Genomic DNA, 15,905 nt, shown 5'->3' with positions numbered 1-15,905 from the left:
CAGATGGGTGCTGTGGACACTGGGCATGAGGGAGGAGTCTGCCCCAGCCTGGCTCTGACAGTGACAGGCCGTGGGAACTCCAGACAGTCCCTGGCTTCGGTTTCCTCATCTACCAAGTGTGAGTGTTGAAGACACCCTAATCAAGGCTCAAACAATAGAAACTCAGAGACAGGGACAGAGAGACAGGCACAGCCCAACAATTCCAGAACCTTCACTGGTCTCGCCCACGAGCCTGCTCCTGGCTGAGTCCTGGTACAGAGCTAAAGGGCAGTGACCCGGATGGAGCCAGACCGCTCCAGTGTGTTGAGCGCTTCAATGCAGGGACCATGCCGGGTTCACCGCAGCCACGCTTTCTCCCCAACTGCCCGGTCCACAGGGGAGGGAACTAAAAGGACCAAGAGGTCAAGTGGCTTCTCTTGAGCAGAGTGACCAGTGGACCATGCAGGCACCGTGTCAGCTCTCCACCTGCCTCATCTCGCTGAAGTCCTGCAGGCCCACGGTGGGGACACCGTCTATTATATGTTTGCTTCTTACAGATGAAGGCAGCCAGGGCGGAGAGAGGCGACTTGCCCAAGGCCTCTGGCCGGGGCAGCTGGAGATCTGCCTGCTCTCCCTCTTGGCCTGCGGAGCCGAGGCTGAGCCTAGGCAGGAGAGGAGGGCTCAGTGGCACTTCAGTGAATTGTCCTGTGCCAGGGGGCTTGGTTACAAGGTGTCCACTTAGCCCTGTGACCCCTGAGGGCAGATCCATCTCATATTCGTGCATCTCTTCTTCAGTGTCCAGTGGGTGACTCTCGGCTGCTGTCCTCAGGTCCTCTGCAAAGCTGTGCTCAACAGGAGCAACTGCCTCGGCCACCCCCTGAAGGAGGAAGGGAGGGTCTGCGGCATGGTGGGCCCCGGTGTGCAGGGCATGGCCATCCAGATCATGTGGGGTGTGGTGGCCCAGGCCAAGAGGCTAAACGGAATGGGGTCGGGCAAGGGCTATGTCCCTGGATCTATTGTCTTCTAAACATATGGCTTCCTGGGTCCCCCTGGGCTGGGGATCCAGAACCCCTAGGATTTTGCATTAAAGGGAAATGGCCCAAAGTTGGGCCATTTGGAACTGCTGGGGCAGGAAGCTCTGTCACCTGGCTGTGTGACGTTGGCTGGCCACATCCTCTCTCTGGTCTTCCTTTTCTTCTCTGGGCTATTGGTACCAAATGGGATGACAAATGGGAAGGAGATTGAAAGCTCAGCTTCATGGGCTGGGATTGTGGCTCAGCGGTAGAGCGCTCGCCTAGTACGGGCGGGACCCGGGTTTGATTCTCAGCACCACCTAAAAAAATAAAGACATTGTGTTGTGTCTATCTATACCTACAAAATAAATATTTAAAAAAGAAAAAGAAAGCACAGCTTCTGTCCATGCAGGTAAGAGCCTGGAGATGCCAGGCAGCAGCTGCACAGCGCCATCCTCAAGAGCTTCTGTCCAGTAAGAAGAATGTTTGGCAACACATAATAACCACCCAGGGGGCTGGGGCTCAGGTAGAGCGCTCATCTAGCACGTGCAAGGCCCTGGGTTCGATCCCCATAACCACATAAAAATAAATAAAATAGGGCTGGGGTTGTAGCTCAGGGGTAGAGTGCTCACCTAGCACGTGCAAGGCCCTGGGTTCGATCCTCAGCACCACATATAAAAAAAATAAATAAAGGTATTGTTTCCAACTACAACTAAAAATAAATAAATATTTTAAAAAATAAATAAATAAATAAAGATATTGTGTCCAACTACAATTAAAAAAATAAATAAATAACTGCTGGGTGAGGTGGTGCGTGCCTGTAATTCCAGCAACTCAGAAGGCTGAGGCAGGAGGATTGCAAGTTTGAGGTCAGCCTCAGCAACTTAGTAAAACCCTGTATTAAAATTAAAAGTATATATATTTGGTTGGATGTAGCTCAATTATAGAGAGGCCCTGATTTCAATCCCTATTTCAATCCCCAGCTCTACAAAAAAAAATATATTTTTTTAAATTAAAATAACCAGTGTGCTGACAGGGATGTGGAGAAAGTAGGGGCTGAGGAACAAGCAATCGGGAAGTAGGAGATGTCCCCAGAGAATCACCTCAGCTGAACTTTGAAGAAATTCCTCAGGGGAAGAGGGAGTAAGGCCTCCCTGGTGGTGCAGGGACCAAAGGTGTGACAGACGTGCAGCCACTGGGCTTGAATGGAAGAGGGCAGAGCACACACACTTAGGAATGGACGGTCATCATTGCAGCTGAGTTGACGAGGGGTCTGGAAGGGCCACTCCAGTCCTCCTCCAGACCCCTGTGCCCCATCACCTGCCTCGCCAGCACCCTCAGGGACCTGAGGATATGGTGGGAGGAAGGAGGCTTCTGTCTGTCTGAGGATAGTCAAGCAGAATGGTGCAGAGATAATTCCCCCTGCGCATCCTTCCAGAGACACCAACCGGAAGTTCCTCAATGTCCCCTGAGAGCTGAGGAAGAGGATGGTGGGGAAGGGAGGTTCTTGCAGGGTCTGGAAGAATGGAAGGGTTTTCCCCAAGTGGCAAGGGGAAGGGCTGTGGGGTCAGGACAGCTCCCTGGAGCTCTGCGAGGTGAGGTGTCCTGGGACACAGGGTCTGCTCAAGGATCTCGTGGTGGGTCTGGGAGCTCTTGAGCCCGACACTTGCCTTCTCGGTTGTTCTCTGTTCTCTTGGCTTCTGGATCTTCTCATCCTGAGACATCCTTCTTTTCTAAACTTGCTGGGCCTAGGTTTTGCATCCTGACTAGGACATCTGCCTGCCCCACCCCAGCCCTGGCGACAGAGGGCTCAGCTCAGAGCCCCCTGCATTATCACCCCTCTGTGCTCTACCAGGTGCTCCATGATCTTGCCTCTCTCCTTCAGGGACCATCAGCTCCAAGGACAGGAGCCCTCAAATCGGGCCTGGGGCTCTGGCAGTGCTTGCTAGTTGCTAGGTGTTTGTTGACTTGAATGGAATCAATGCAGAAATGGGTTCCTGCCTCCCAGCTAAAAGCACAGATGAGACAACTAATATTTGAGGAAGGCCATATGAGTGACACTTTGACAAACCCAGCCTCCCCTCCGTTCAATCTCAGTCCATTCCACCGGGTCCACCTGTTTCTATCTTCTTTCCCTCTGCCCTTCACTAGCTCCCGCCTTTCCTGATTACCCCAGGAGTTTCCTGCTTCCTGGATTCACTTAGGTCCCAACAGGGCAGCTGCCACACAGCTCACGGCCCTTTAGAAACATCAGTTGAGCCAGGCGTGGTGGTGCTCATCTGTAATCCCAGCAACTCAGGAGGCTGAAGAAAGAGGATTGCAAGTTCAAGGCCACCCTCAGCAACTTAGCAGGACCCTAAGCAAGACCCTGTCTCGAAAAATATAAAGGGCTGGGATATGGTTCAGTGGTAAAGCACCCCTGTGTTCAATCCCAGTACCAAAAAATAAAAAATTAGAAAAATATAAATCATATGACATCACTCCTGTAAGATCCGTTGTGACTTCCCAGTGTATGTGACGTTCACTCCCTACTCAGGGCTCTGCCTGTCCTCTGTTGGCCTCCCTCTTGCTGGTCCCTAAGTGCACAGGTCTTTCCTGCCTGGATGTTCCTCCCAACCTCCCTTTGGCTGCTTCTTCTCACCACTCAGGTCTCAGGTCGAACGTCACCCTCACAAAAGGCCTCCTTTGGCCACCCAATTGGACATAATCCTAGCCACTCCATTGCTGTGTGTCAGGAAAATCAGAATGTTCCGTGTGTGAGAGAAAACTCAAAATCTTAGCAGATTAAGCAAGATAGAAATTTATTTCTCTCTGATTTAAAAGTCTGCAGGTAGTTGGTCTTGGGATGCAGGAGTGTTCTGCAGTTCCTTCGATCTTGTGACAGCTTCAGCAAGGGCCTTTCTCCTCATGGTCCAGCATGACTGCCTGAGCTTCAGCCACCATCTCTGCATTCCAGCTAGCAGGAAGGAGAAAGGAGGAAAGAGGGATTTGTCCTCTGTCTTTAAGGGCATTTCCTGAGTTGCTTCTGCTTCTACTCCATTGATCAGAACTTAGTTAGATGGCTGCACTTTGCTTCAAGGGAGCCTGGGAAATTTTTAGTTTTATTCTGGGAAGTCTCTGGGAATCAAACTCAGGGCCTCGCACATGCCATGCAAGTGTTCTACCACTAAGCTACACCCCAGCCCTGTCATCTGCTAATTTATCTTTTACTTACCAGCAGATCTCTGGTCATTTATTTGTTCACTATTACCTTTCTCTCTTTTTTTTTTTTTCTTTGTGGTGCTGGGGATTGAACCCAGGGCCTTGTGCATGCAAGGCAAGCACTCTACCCACTGAGCTATATCCCCAACCTCTCATTCTCCTTCTCTTTCTCCTTCTCCTTCTCCGTCTCCTTCTTCTTCTTCTCCCATCTTTGAACCCAGGGGCGCTTAACCACTGAGCCACAACCCCAGTCCCCATTTTTTTTAGTTTATTTAGAGACAGGATCTTGATGAGTTACTTAGGGGCTTGCTAAATTGCTGAGGTTGGCCTCAAACTCTCTATCCTCCTGTCTCAGCCTCCAGAGCCACTAGGATTACAGATGTGCACCACAGCACCTGGCTACTATTATCTTTTGCTACTAGAGCATAAGCTCCATGAGGACAGGTTCTTTGCTATGCTTGTCCAGAACTGCACATCCAGTGCCTAGGCACAGAGCCCAGCAAAAAGTAGTCCTTAGGCCCATTGAGATAGCTTGAGCCTGTAGTTCCAGCTACTTGGGCTGAGGCAGGAGGATCACCTGTCCAGGAGTTTGAAGCCAGCCTGGGCTCTAGAGCAAGATCCTATCTCTTTAAAAAAAAATAAAAAAAAAAAAATATATATATATATATAAAGAATTCAGAGCCTAATTTACATATATACATATGTAAATTACACATATGTAAATTAGGCTCTGAATTCTTAATGATTAAATGACAATGATTTGAGAAATACATTCTCAAATTCTGCTTTGAGAATGGGTTCAGAGAGAGTATTCAGAGGGTAATTTGTACTCAGAATACTAGAGTAACTAGTCTAAGGTCAGACAGTTGGGCAATAAGGTCAAGATTCAAACTGCTCTCTCTGACTCCGGTGCTCATTCAGTTCTTTCCACTTCACAGGCTGCTCCTCCAATCTCAGCTCCACCCTGGATCATGTTAGAAGCCAGGAAATGGTCACCAGCAAAGTGCCAGTGCCTTGTCCCTTGGAAATTCCATGCCAGGTTCTCACTTCGTGCATGCCCCTAGCCTCTAAGGGGTCAGTGTGATTCATGGATGGTTGGGAAAAGTTTCTGTAACCTTGCTAATCCATGGTGAGATGACACAGAGAACTCACAAAACAAACCTAACACAGTGGCACATGCCTGTAATCCGGGCTACTCAGGAGGTAGAGGTGAGAGTATCACTTGAGTCCATAGTTTGAGACCATGAGAGGGTAACATATTAAGACCCATCTCAGAAAGAAAGAAAGAAACTCCTATTGGAATTAAGCACTGGACCAGGTTTGGAACTTTACATGAGCTGATAGGTTTCTTTCTTTGAGACAAGGAAAAAGTGTCTAATTCATCAGGTTTCCCTTTTTAACCTTGACTTCTAGGAGACTTAGCCTCAGACTGTACCCAGCTTTGCCCACTTTTGGCCCAGGCAGCTGGGGACGGGCCTGAGTGTGAGGGGGGACCACACCTGAAAGATCTGATATGGGGCAGAGAATTTGTGGGGGTGGGGAGGAGAGCCTGGGGGGAGGGACCTATAGCTGGGCCTAGCAGGATAGGGGTGACCTGGTGACCAGGATCTGCATTGCAAAACCTGCTCCCCTTCTGAGCTCTTTCTCATCTCTGCCCTTCCCAGCTCCCTGCTGTGGTCTCCACATTAAGTCCCAATTCCTCCTCTGGCCTGGCGGTGAGGTTGCTCTTGGTCCCCAGTCCTGCCCTGCCAATCCAATCTCCTCTTTACCAGGTTCACTTTTAAATTGAGTTCAGTCCCTTCTGTAGCTCAGCCACCTCCCCTTCTGTGACTCAGCCCCAGTGCAAGTTACGGGGCCCTCCTCTTAGAGTCCACTGAAATCTGCGGGGAGCCCCACCGCAGTCCTCCTTCTGTTCCTCTGGGTCCCCATGGCCTGCCCATGAGTCAGTAGGCTTCAGAGCAACCACCAAGTGGTGGGAGCTCAGAACTAGATGTGGAAGGGACAGACGCTGGTTTGCACTGGCTGTCTAATGCCCACCAGAAAGTGCCTTGTACCCTAGGCCTGTGCCTTGGAAATACTTAGAACCACCGAGCCACCTCCTCTGCTGTGGGGACCAAATGTCCTCCCCAGGAAGAATCCTGATGCCAGGGCCCAGGGTGAGGAGGTGCCATCTAGAAGGGCACACTTGGATCTCCTGGCAATGCTTTCTTTTGTACAGGGATTGGACCAAGGAGCGCTTAACCACTGAGTCGCATCCCCAGCCCTTTTTATTTTTTATTTAGAGACAGGGTCTCGCTAAGTAGCTGAGGCTGGCTTTGAACTTGCAATCCTCCTGCCTCAGTCTCCCAAAGCCACTGGGATTATTGGCACCATGGCGCTTGGCTTCCCTGGCAACCCTTGCTGTGCAAAGGGAGCCCTGGCATTAAAGAATGCCTCTCCCCACATGCACTTCATTTAAAACCAATCAAACACTGTTAAAATATGTACCGTTGCAGCAGAGATTCCACATGACACCTTAGAGCATGACCCAGGTGATGGGTCAGGCCCAGGTCCCCAGCTCCCTGGCCAGGTCTGGGCAGTGAAGAGAGAGGGCAGGTGGGGGGGAGCAGGCTTGCAGGGAAGAATGGGCTCCTGGTGTGTCCATTTCTCCCAGTGTGAGTCTACATAGCAAGATAGCTGCTGGGGCAGCTGAGGACAGAGGAAGGACTTGCAGGAGCTCAGTGTCCATCTCTCCAGTCTTGCCTCTTCTTTTCTCTCCCACCAATCTCCTGGGTTCCCTCTCAGTGACTGACCCACCTGCCTCAGGGCAGGCGGGTCCCTGTCAGTCCAGGCCTCCCCATGAGGTCTCTTTCCTTGCTGGGAAACCTTTCTTTCTGCCTCTGCTAGAGAAGGAGAGAGATGGTTCCCCAGAAAAGGACACACCCTGACTTGAGAGAGAGGGCCCCTCCCTGGGGATCAGCGGCAGACCCTCTTGTCCCTTCTATCTGCTGAGCCAGATGTTTGGGGCCCCAGCCTGACAGCTGATGGCAGAGTCTGTCACAACCCTGGACTATGGGTGTGTCCCCTACCATTAGTATGTTTTGGGGGGTGTGGTTGAGCCAATGACTCTGAACAGTTCTTGCATCTGAACTAACTGTGTGACCTTGAATAAGTTCCCAGAGGTCTCTAAAGTCTCAAGTTTTTCACTCCTGGAGAGTAGAACAGCGCGTGGGAAGCCCTTGGCCCAGCACCAGGCACATGGGGACGCTTGATGAATAATAGCTATTGACACTTTTAGGAGAAAACCTCAGTCAGCATAGGGGTCTCCTATAGGAGCCCTCCATCGCCATATGCTAGACCCTGAGACCAGTGACCTCTGCCGCCTCATGATACTTCCAGAAGGGAGAGAAGGGAGATGCCCAAAGCCTGATTGAAAGGAAGGGAGAAACAGGGTTTCTGGGTCTAGAACCCCTCCCCCGCCCATCCCGGCTTCTCCTCTTTTGTGAACTGTCTCAAAGAGGAGGCCTGGAGCTGCCCATGCCCAATCCCAGCAGGGAGGTTGAGCTCTAGGGAGACTTTGCAGGGAAACCGCCATTCCATCTGTGTGGCTCAGTCTCTGTGGGATGGGGGAGGCCGATCAGACTCCAGCAGACTTGCCTCAGTGACTCAACTGTCCCTCTAAGGGCCTGGAAGGGGCTAGAGGACCCCCAAGTGCAAGCTCCTCCTCCCTCAGGTCCCTTGTTTCTTTTTGAACAGATCTTAGAACAGCCAATCAGGACCCAGAGCCTCAGGCGGGTCCCTGCCTGGGTTCATTTCAGTTAGCTCCTGCCCAGTGGTGCTGACGGGCCCTGGGAGGGTGGGGTGGGGAGTAGAGCACGTTGTCTTCAGGCCCAGGTCCCTATCACAGGACCCAATGCTGTCAGCTGTGAGACTTGAGATGTCCTGCCTTGGATAAAAAAAAAAAAAATACTGAGTCCCACAACAACCTGGGAGAGGAGGTGGGGCGAGGTTTCCAGTCCGTGCCTCTGTGTATTCTGTAGAAATAGGAGGAATGGGATTTCCTCGCCTCCACTTTGAGAGGATGGGGAGTTCCTTCATGTATTCCTCCATGGAGTCAATCCACAGTCGTTGATCTTGCACCCTCATGTACTGGGCACCACATGGGGAAGGACAAAAGTCAGAAACCCCGGCTGAGGGGCAGGGAGCCTGGGGAGGGGGCCTAGGGGAGCAAGCACACAGTCCTGGGCCTGTGCAGAGGAAGGCAGCAGCCCAGGGCCGTGGGGGCCACGAGCCACATCTCCCTTTGACCAGGAAACCCCAGGAGGGAGCAGGGTTTCCCTCCGGTGACTTAGCAGAGAGGTAAACAGTGTCGCAGGTGCACTGGGGAGGGATGAGTGGCAGCTCGGTAGCTCCTGCCATCCCTTCTCCTCCCTCTCAAAAGGCAGAGCCTGGAGAGCAGCTGCTGTGTTTGGCAGCCCCTGCTGGATGGACACCTTCACCTTCAGCCTCATCTGCCCAGCAGGCCCCCTCCAGGGTGTCCAGTCACAGCTGGGCTCCTCTCTGCAGGAGGCCATGGCTCAAGCCAACTTCCGCCAACACCCAGAGTGGCTCTCTAATGTATTCCAATGCAAAGGAAATGAGATTCCCAGGACACTCATGGATTCTCCATCCTGGGATAGGAAAAAGAAAGTGAGGATGGAACTCAAATATCTACTTGGTCCCAGGAAGCAAGGGAGCGGCCCAGGATGGCAGGGGAAGGACCGAGAAGGCCAGGTTGACCCGAGACCATTTTCTCATCAGGGAGAGGAGAGTTAGGCGACCTGACATAAACCAGGCGCAAGAAGTAGCGGGACCCACAGACAGGGCGCCCAGAGGAGGAAACATGCTTGTCCCCAGGGACAGGCTCCTGCAGGAGCCCAGGGACATGAGATGAAGGTAAAAAAACAAGCAAGAACAGAAGTGTTGCCTCTACTTGGTGGCATTGAATTCCTTCTCAACTGTACTGTAAAGACAGTTTAGATCATTAGAAGTTAACCACTGCAAAAAAGAAAAAAAAAAGTCTTTAGCTTTTTTTTATCATTTCATTTCTTTATTTATATTTATAATATGAAAAAATTGTATTTGTGTACATTTTACCAATTGTGTAGGTGTTTAGAGTGTTTAGAAAAATCAGCTGTTATTTCATTATAGAGTGTCAGTGAAGCAGATTCTCTGGAACCCAGGTAACTGAATTCCAGTCTCAACTCTAATACCTACCAACTGTGTAACCCTAGGCAAGTTACTTCACCTCTCTGGTCCTCAGTCTCAGCTGTACAAGGGGAACCAGGCAGAAACCATAAAACATTTTTCATAGTATTGTGAGGATTGAATAAAGAATGCATGTAAGGTTCTTTAGACAGTGCCTGGCATGTAGTAAAGGTGATACAATATTTTTATTGTCACTTTTCTTCTGGACTGGGGATTGAACCAGTGAAATACATCTGTAGCCCTTTTTATTTTTTTTTATTTTGAGGCAGGGCCTCCATCTGTTGGCTAGGCTGGCCTTGAACTTGTGATCCTCCTCAACCTCCTAAGTAGCTGGAATTCCTTTATTGTCATTGTTTGGGTAATCCATGTTTTAAATGTTTGGAAAAATTTGTCAAATTTCTAAGTGTTAATTTTTATTTTGGGGAATATTAGAGAGATATGGATTGTTTAAAAAGCTATCAAGATTCAAAAAATTGGGGCTGGGGATGTGGCTCAAGCGGTAGCACGCTCGCCTGGTGTGCCTGCGGCCCGGGTTCGATCCTCAGCACCACATACAAACAAAGATGTTGTGTCCGCCAAAAACTAAAATAAATAAATAAATATTTAAAAAAAAAAAAAAAAGATTCAAAAAATTCATAAGGTTAATAAATTGGACATGAAACCAAGTTCAGGTAGCAGTGAAGATTTCTCTTCACTCAGCAAACGCCCTGGGATATTGAAAAATGTAATAAATCCTCTCCCCTCCCCCAGCACCTGTCAACTTGTCTATAATGACACCACCTGTCCTCTAGGGGGCGTAGGCTGTTCCTTGCCCCTCGGCATCCCACAGCCCATAAATGAGCGAAAGTACAACCAGACAGTGTTAACCCCAGAGCTCCTCCACTTCATAGCTCAACTCCTCAGAAACTACTGGTCTCCTCTTCCTCGCCTCTCCTTCCGTCCTCGGTCCTAGGCAACTGGCTCCTCTTTCCCCCCTTTCCAAGAATAATCTGCTAGTTGCCATATCCCCTCCATGCTTCCCAGGTCTGCAGCTGGGTTCTCTGTTGCATCTGACCTATGCAGAGTCTCCCTTCTTAGAAATACCTGTGCCCGTTTCCCCTCCTCTATCTTCTTGGCTTGCTCATCTTCCTCATGTTGGTGTTCTCCAAAGCTCCTCCTCCCTGAGCTATCCCTTCACATATCCTCATAACCACCGTACCCTGTCTTAGCCAACTACACCCCAATCCACCCATTGCTCAAGCCAGCAAACTGCAAGTCACTGCAGAATTTCTGGCCTCCCTGGACAATCATCATGGAACCATCCATTGGCTTCCTTATACCTGGATGACCTTTTGAAGCCCAAATTAGAGCTGGTCACTTCCTGCTGATGTTCAATTCATTTAGCTTCAAACTTAGAGCTTCATTCTTCCTCCTCACTTCTTCCCTTCTTTATTAACTTACAAAACTACATGTAGATCCTATACAATTAGCACAGAGCATGGCATATAGCAGATGTTCAATAAATATTTGTAGAATATGGATGTTGAAAAATAATGATAAGAAGATGGGAGCCGGGTACAATGGTGCATGCCTGTAATCCCAGCAACTAGGGAGGCTGAGACAGGAGGGTTGCAAGTTTGAGGCCAACCTCAGCAACTTAGCAAGGCCCTAAGCAACTTAGTGACACTCTGTCTCAAAATAAAAAATAAAAAGAGCTGGGAATGTGGCTCAGTGGTTAAGCACCCCGAGTTCAATCCCTGGTACAAAAAAAAAAAAAGATGGGAAGAATGTATCACGTAGTTCTCAATGGCTCACACTAGAACAATTTGAACAACAAAACAAAGTAGTGCCAGATAATAAAATGACAACAATTTAGTTCAACAATCTTAGTTGGCACTCTTTTTGATTCTAGAATTGGGCAGCGTTTCATTCCTTAAGATAGGATAAATGTTCCAATGGGCCAAATAGAGGAGATTGGTTTTATTGATGTGGAAAGGCTGAAGAAAGCAGAAACAGGGGAATAAAAAGTGGAGTGACCATTTCAAAGTGACTTTCCTTGTAAGATAGGGACAGGAAGAGAGAACAATAGAAAAATAAGTAATTGCTTAACATAACATTATATACTTTTTGTAGAGATTTAAAAATGTAAGGATTGGCCTGGGTAGTGGTAGAGAGCTTGCTTAGTGTGTGTGAAGCACTGGGTTCAATTCTCAGCACAACATATAAATAAATAAAATATAGGTCCACCGACAACTAAAATTAAAAAAAATGTAAGGATTAAAGACGGAGGAGAGTGTCTATGATCTGTCTGTCTATATCTATCATCTGTATCTATCATCTGGTAACAATCATCATTGTTACCGTGCCAATCAAAACTAACCTATTGGGGAAATTTGACTGTTATTTCTTTCATTCTGATTTCTTGGAAGGTCAGGTAAGCAGCCTAGTTTCAGCTTGGTGATGTGGAACTTGATCATGAGCAACTCCATTTTGATTTTTATGCAGATCTGTTGGGCCTAATGAATGAGTTTAGGCCAACCCAATGGCCTCTTGTAGTTTTTTTCTTTCTTCTCTTGAGTTGCTGGGGATTGAATCCAGGGCTTGTGCATGCCAGGCCAGCTCTCTGCCTCTGAGCTATATTCCCAGTCCCTGTTGTAATTTTTATTTAACACCAACACTAGTGTTGGATTATACCCCAACGTGCAAAATAAATATTAATGAGTCCATACTGATATATTTAAGTGATTGGATGAATTAATAAAAGGGAGCAAAGAGACAAATATCTCATGTAGAAGAATTCCAAAGAATATGCACAGATACCCTCAAGGATGGGAAGCATAACTCCCTATTCATTAAGGATATCTGCACCTAGAGTTCAGTTTGAAAAGTTGTAGGGGGGGCAAGTGGCACTACGGTGACAATAACTAGCTCAGCCCGAAGGCTGGGTCAGCTTCCTTCATCATAAGTTATGTTGATGGTATTTCTCTTGATGTGATGGCACAACTCTGTGATCTTTTTTCCTTCTCCTCCCTACCCCCTCCTCTTCCCCTTAGTGGTGCTGGGGATTGTGCTGTATCACTGAGCTACATCCCCAGTGCGTCTGAGGCAGGATCTCCCCAAGTTGCCAAGGCTGGCATCCTTCCTCAGCTTCCCGAGTAACTGGACTACAGATGTGAGTGGCTGCGCCTGGGCTCTGGGCTCTGTGATCTTTCTCCTCAGAACACATAACCCCAGTCTAATCATTAGAGAAACATCAGACAAATTCCACTAGAGCTGTGTGATGTTCGGTTCTAGGTCCACTTGGCAAGTTGACAGTATCCCATTATTCAAACGCTACTCTAGGTGTTGCACGGGAGGTACTTGAGATTGGCATCTATAATCCACTTCAAGTACAGGGAATTATCCTTGATATTCGGGGTGGCCCTTGTCCAAGCAGTTACCAGGTCTTAAGAATAAAACAGGGTTTTCCCCGAGGAAGATGCAATTCTGCCAGGTTCTAGCTTGCTGGCCTGCCCTGAGGATTTTATACTTGCCTAACCAGCCCCCACAGTTGAGTAAAACTGCCTCCTTGGCAATAAAGGAGTCAATCTCAATAGAAGGACAGATGATAGATATAGACAGACAGATCAGAGACATTCTCTTCTTCCTTACTTCTCATTCTATCCACTGCCCAAAGCAGCCAAACTTCTCAAATTTCTCTCCTATCTCATTTTTGGAATTTGGTACTGAAGATTGAACCCAGAGGTGCTCTATCACTGAGCTAAATCACCAGCCCTTTTTATTATTATTATTATTATTTTTAATCTTGGGACAGGATCTCCCTGAATTGAGAAGACTGGCCTCACATTTGTGATCTTCTTGCCTTAGCCCCTCTTCCCAGTAGCTGGGATTACTTGAGATTATAGGTGTGCACCCCCCTCCCTTCATATCTCTCAACGAGTAATCTGTTAGTTGTCAAATCTAATGGACAGTCCCCAGAGTTGCATAACTTTAGAAAATTAATTAATGTAAAAATCCACATTAACAAAGAGTAAAAATCACACATCGATCTCAGAAATAGAAAAAGCATTAATAAAAATAATCACTTGGGGCTGGGGATGTGGCTCAAGCAGTAGCGCGCTCGCCTGGCATGCGTGCAGCCCGGGTTCGATCCTCAGCACCACATACTAGCAAAGATGTGTTGTGTCCGCCGATAACTAAAAAATAAAAAATATTAAAAAAGTTCTTTCTAAAAAAAAAAATAAAATAAAAAATAATCACTCATTAATGATTAACACTTAGAGCAAACTAAGACTAGAAGGGAACTTCTATAACCTGTTAAGGGCTATCTATAAAAACCTACAGCACTGGGCACGGTGGTGCCTGCCTGTGATCCCAGCAACTCAAGAGGTTGATGCAAGAAGATCGCAAGTTCAATACCAGTCTGGGAAATGCAGTAAGACCTTGTCTGATAAAGAAAAATAAAGATGATAGGAGGAGGAGGAGGAGGAGGAGGAAGACGAAAAGGAAAGGGAAGAGGAAGGAAGGGGAGAGGGGAGGGAGAGAAAAAGGAAGAAGATGAGGAGGGGAAGAGAAAGATGAAGAAAAGAGTTGAGGGTGTAACACAGTGGTACAGCACTTGCCTCTCATGCACAAAGCCCTGAATTCCATTCCCAGAATGGCAAACACACACACACACACACACACACACACACACACATATGTGTATGTATATGCAGATAAACACATATATTACCAAACATCACATAATATTGAAATGTGTCCTTCTGAGGTGGGACATAGGACAAAGATCCTCACTATTGGGGGTGGGGGGAACAAACCTGTTATTTGAAATGACCCAATTGTATAGGAAAATCCAAATGAAACTTTGTTATGGTTTGGATATGAGGTATCCCCAAAAGCTCTTGTTAATGCAGAAATATTCAGAGATATAATGATTAGATTATAAGAGCTGAGACCTAATCAATCCATCCAGGATGTACTGACTGGGGGGTAATGATAGGTAGGAGGGGCATGGCTGGAGGAGGTGGGTCACCGGGTTGTGCCCTGGAAGGGTCCCTCTTCCCTGTGGCCCATCCCATTCCACTATGTGCCTCCTCCTCCCCACCCCACCCCACCCCATCCCCGCATGCATATGTCTGTCTGTCTGTCTGTCTGTCTATCTGTCTCTCTCTCTCTCTCTCTCTCTCTCTCTCTCTCATTGGCTGCCATGAGGCAGCTTCACCTTGGCCCCAGAGCAATGGAGACCACCATCTATGGACTGAGACTCTGATAGTGGATTATAGATGTCTAAATTGTTCTTTTCCTTTTTTTTTTCATTTTTTATTTGTTCTTTTTAGTTAATGACAGTAGAATCCATTTTGATATAATTATACAAGCATGGAATAGATCTTAGTCTAATCCAGGACCCAGTGCCTCTCCTACCCTCCCCTTTCTTTCCCTCCCCCTGCTCCCTTCCCCCTATTGATCTTTCTGCCATTTATCCATAATTATTGTTTTTCTTTTACTTAATGTCTTTTGGATGTACATGATGGTGGGATTCACTGTGGTGTATTCACATATGTACACAGGAAAGTTTTGCCATCCATTCCACTGTCTTTCCTTTTCCTGTCCCCCTCCCTTCCCTTCATTCCCCTTTGTCCAATCCACTGAACTTCTATTCTCCCTCCCCAGTTATTGTGTGTTAGCATCCATATATCAGAGAAAACATTTGACCTTTGGTTTTTGAAATTGGTTTATTTCACATAGCATGATATTCTCCAGATCCATCCATTTACCAGCAACTGTCATAAAGTCATTCATCTGTAATATTCCATTGTGTATATATGACACATTTCCTTTACCCATTCACCTGTTGAAGGGCACCTAGGTTGGCTCCATAGCTTTGGTATTGTGAATTGTGCTGCTATAAACATTGATGTGGCTGTGTCACTGTAGTATGCTGATTTTAAATACTTTGGATATATACCAAGGAGTGGGATAACTAGGTCAAATTGTGGTTCCATTTGTAGTTTTTTTGAGGAATCTCTGTTTCAATCAGCTTTTTCATCCTTGTGACTAGAAGACCCGATCAGAACAATTGTAGAGGAAGAAAAGTTTATTTGTAGGCTCACAGTTTGGGAGGTCTCAGTCCCTTGACAGCTGGCTCCATTCCTTCAGGTCTGAGGTGAGGCGGAACCTCATGGCAGGAGAATATGGTGGAGGAAAACAGCTCAGATGATGATCAGAATCAAAGAGAGAGAGAGAGAGAGAGAGAGAGAGAGAGAGAGAGAGAGAGAGAGAGAGAGAAAGAGAGAGAATCTCCATTGCCAGAGAGAAAAATATACACAAAGCCACACCCCAAAGGCCCCACCTCCTCCAGCCACACCCCACTTGCCTTCAATTACCACTCAAATAATCCTATCAGGTGATTAATTCACTGATTGGGTTGAGGCTTTCATAATCCAGTCATTACTCCTCTAAACCTTCTTGCATGAGTTTTTGGGGGACATGTCTATCCAAACTATA

The sequence above is a fragment of the Marmota monax genome, unplaced genomic scaffold, assembly GCF_021218885.2.
Source record: "Marmota monax isolate L192 unplaced genomic scaffold, Marmota_monax_Labrador192_F-V1.1 WCK01_AAM20220418_F8-fsc00205, whole genome shotgun sequence".
Taxonomy (NCBI): Eukaryota; Metazoa; Chordata; class Mammalia; order Rodentia; family Sciuridae; genus Marmota; species Marmota monax.
The sequence above is the reverse complement of the archived record's forward strand: the minus strand, read 5'-3'. Positions refer to the sequence as shown.